The sequence below is a fragment of the Uranotaenia lowii genome, chromosome 3 (genome assembly GCF_029784155.1).
Source record: "Uranotaenia lowii strain MFRU-FL chromosome 3, ASM2978415v1, whole genome shotgun sequence".
In the NCBI taxonomy this organism is placed as follows: Eukaryota; Metazoa; Arthropoda; class Insecta; order Diptera; family Culicidae; genus Uranotaenia; species Uranotaenia lowii.
Genome location: NC_073693.1, coordinates 50,445,686 through 50,449,306, shown reverse-complemented (window position 1 = coordinate 50,449,306; position 3,621 = coordinate 50,445,686).

Sequence of the window (3,621 nt, the reverse complement as noted above, 5' to 3'; positions counted from 1 at the left end):
AACATGGAAACAAAAGAACTTATCAAAGTAGGTAAAAAACACTATTTTTCTATCCTTTTCAGACTGCCCCTACTCGCATAACAGTCCCGTATGAATTTTCATCATTTTAGTTCAACATAAGGCTTCAAAATAGAACACTTAAAAAAGAGGTTTTGTTCTAGCAATATCGAAAAAAATATCAATTCGTGGCTGTCGTATATGGAATATATCTGAATAACAGCCCCATATGTGAAATACCACGGATGTGGTTACTTTTCAATGCTTTTTTCGGCGAAATAGTCTTTGGTTTATTGCTTTGAATCATTTAAACATTTTTTCAATTCACTTGATGTCGAATGATGCACAGTAGTTTTCGAAGGAAGGTCTGACTTTCTTAGGAATGACTTCCTGAGCGAAAAATTATCGGATGCAGTCAAAAATCGTAAAAAGATTCAACTAACAATGTGGAATTCACGATATTTTTTCCAAAAGTATGCTTTTTTCTGGCAATTGCATTTAGAAGTTCTAAAATGATCAAAAAAGGTTTCAAATAAAGTCGATTAACAGTCCCGTAATGAATAAAAATGGTGCTCTCGACCTTACCAATAACCCAATTTCAAAAATTCCAGGTCTTACGATATATTATGACAACCTAGAAACGATTTTCGTTTATGCTGAAAGTGGTGGTCACAATTTAAAAATATATTCCAAAACAGAAAAAGCTGATTTCCTCGCTTGCTTGTTTTCGCATATGGGACTGTTATGAAAGTAGGGGCGGTAGATTGTTGCAGCTTAACTGACTTCATGTTATATCCAAAAATCAAATAACGTATTCGTTTATACTCAGTTTTGCACCAGGTCACAACAAGTTATGCACATTTTACTGTCATTTTTAGAAGTTTATGCGCTAAGTTTTGCATCCGTAATTCCCCAGATTTTATATAAAATGGACGGTGGAACTCTGAAGATTCGTGTGTGAGCGATCGAGGTAGCAAAACACTGACGACGAATTATGTTCTTTCTAGTATGGTAAACCTCAAAACTGGGCGAATGTATAAAACGAATACGGTAGAAGTATCATTTTTTCATCATTTTACAGCCTGGGCTGGCCATACTGAGCTCTTCGATTATTTTTACAACATTTGTGCCATTTTCTCATACTTTTTTTTATCAATGGGAAAGGATTTTGGTGTCCAGTGCATAGCTCCCGATATAAAAACAATGTAAAGCACGCCTATATTTCATTTTTAATCACATTTTTGTGATCCCAAACACAGGGACTGAACCTTCTACTATTGGCATTGATTATGCTTCACAATGATCTTTGATCGAGAAGTTAATAAGTTATATAGTATATGACCAGGTTGTTAAAGCAACATTCCCATTATTAGTTATACCACATTAACAATACGATACTAAGAATTTTGGTTAAAATTTAAAGTCAGTTTTGCTGCAAACACTCTACAAAGCACGAAAAAGAAGTGTTTTTACCTGCTTTGATAAGTTCTATTGTTTCCATGTTGTTAGAAGTGCGCGCTACCTCCATATGTGAGTGCAGTTGTTCGACCATTGTTTGTTTTCGTCGCAAAAAAAGAGATTTATCGTCATTATTTCTTTCATAACTCTTCAAGGAGTTGATGGCCCACTTTGGTGTCTTCAGATAAAAGTTGCATCAGGAATCGAGCTATACAATGGTATTTTTTGCAAAATATTCGGTGGTGCAGACGGTACTTTTAGACGCCATTTAAAGTTTATTTACAACTTTTCATGATGAAGGTAATTATTTAATTTTTTTCAACTATTTTATTTGGAAAGCTGATAAAATTTCAATGCATTTTGATGTGCTATTTTATAATTTCCGTTGAAAAATAACAGAGTTATGTAGCTTTGAAAAACGGTTATTTTTTATTTACAAAAAAATTTAACCGAAGCTAACTCAACAAATAAAAATGTTAGAAATCTGAAAAAATACAAGTGTTTTTAAGTCGCAAAAATGAACCAAATTTTCAATTTTGGGGAAAATCTGAAGACCCCCGGCGCAAATTGTCAGATAATAAAAAAAAATCCCCAAATGACAAAAATGACAAAAATGACAAAAATGACAAAAATGACAAAAATGACAAAAATGACAAAAATGACAAAAATGACAAAATGACAAAAATGGCAAAAATGACAAAAATGACAAAAATGACAAAAATGACAAAAATGACAAAAATGACAAAAATGACAAAAATGACAAAAATGACAAAAATGACAAAAATGACAAAAATGACAAAAATGACAAAAATGACAAAAATGACAAAAATGACAAAAATGACAAAAATGACAAAAATGACAAAAATGACAAAAATGACAAAAATGACAAAAATGACAAAAATGACAAAAATGACAAAAATGACAAAAATGACAAAAATGACAAAAATGACAAAAATGACAAAAATGACAAAAATGACAAAAATGACAAAAATGACAAAAATGACCAAAATGACAAAAATGACAAAAAATGACAAAAATGACAAAAATGACAAAAATGACAAAAATGACAAAAATGACAAAAATGACAAAAATGACAAAAATGACAAAAATGACAAAAATGACAAAAATGACAAAAATGACAAAAATGACAAAAATGACAAAAATGACAAAAATGACAAAAATGACAAAAATGACAAAAATGACAAAAATGACAAAAATGACAAAAATGACAAAAATAAATGACAAAAATAAATGACAAAAATGACAAAAATGACAAAAATGACAAAAATGACAAAAATGACAAAAATGACAAAAATGACAAAAATGACAAAAATGACAAAAATGACAAAAATGACAAAAATGACAAAAATGACAAAAATGACAAAAATGACAAAAATGACAAAAATGACAAAAATGACAAAAATGACAAAAATGACAAAAATGACAAAAATGACAAAAATGACAAAAATGACAAAAATGACAAAAATGACAAAAATGACAAAAATGACAAAAATGACAAAAATGACAAAAATGACAAAAATGACAAAAATGACAAAAATGACAAAAATGACAAAAATGACAAAAATGACAAAAATGACAAAAATGACAAAAATGACAAAAATGACAAAAATGACAAAAATGACAAAAATGACAAAAATGACAAAAATGACAAAAATGACAAAAATGACAAAAATGACAAAAATGACAAAAATGACAAAAATGACAAAAATGACAAAAATGACAAAAATGACAAAAATGACAAAAATGACAAAAATGACAAAAATGACAAAAATGACAAAAATGACAAAAATGACAAAAATGACAAAAATGACAAAAATGACAAAAATGACAAAAATGACAAAAATGACAAAAATGACAAAAATGACAAAAATGACAAAAATGACAAAAATGACAAAAATGACAAAAATGACAAAAATGACAAAAATGACAAAAATGACAAAAATGACAAAAATGACAAAAATGACAAAAATGACAAAAATGACAAAAATGACAAAAATGACAAAAATGACAAAAATGACAAAAATGACAAAAATGACAAAAATGACAAAAATGACAAAAATGACAAATATGACATATGACAAAAATGACAATAATGACAAAAATGACAAAAATGACAAAAATGACAAAAATGACAAAAATGACAAA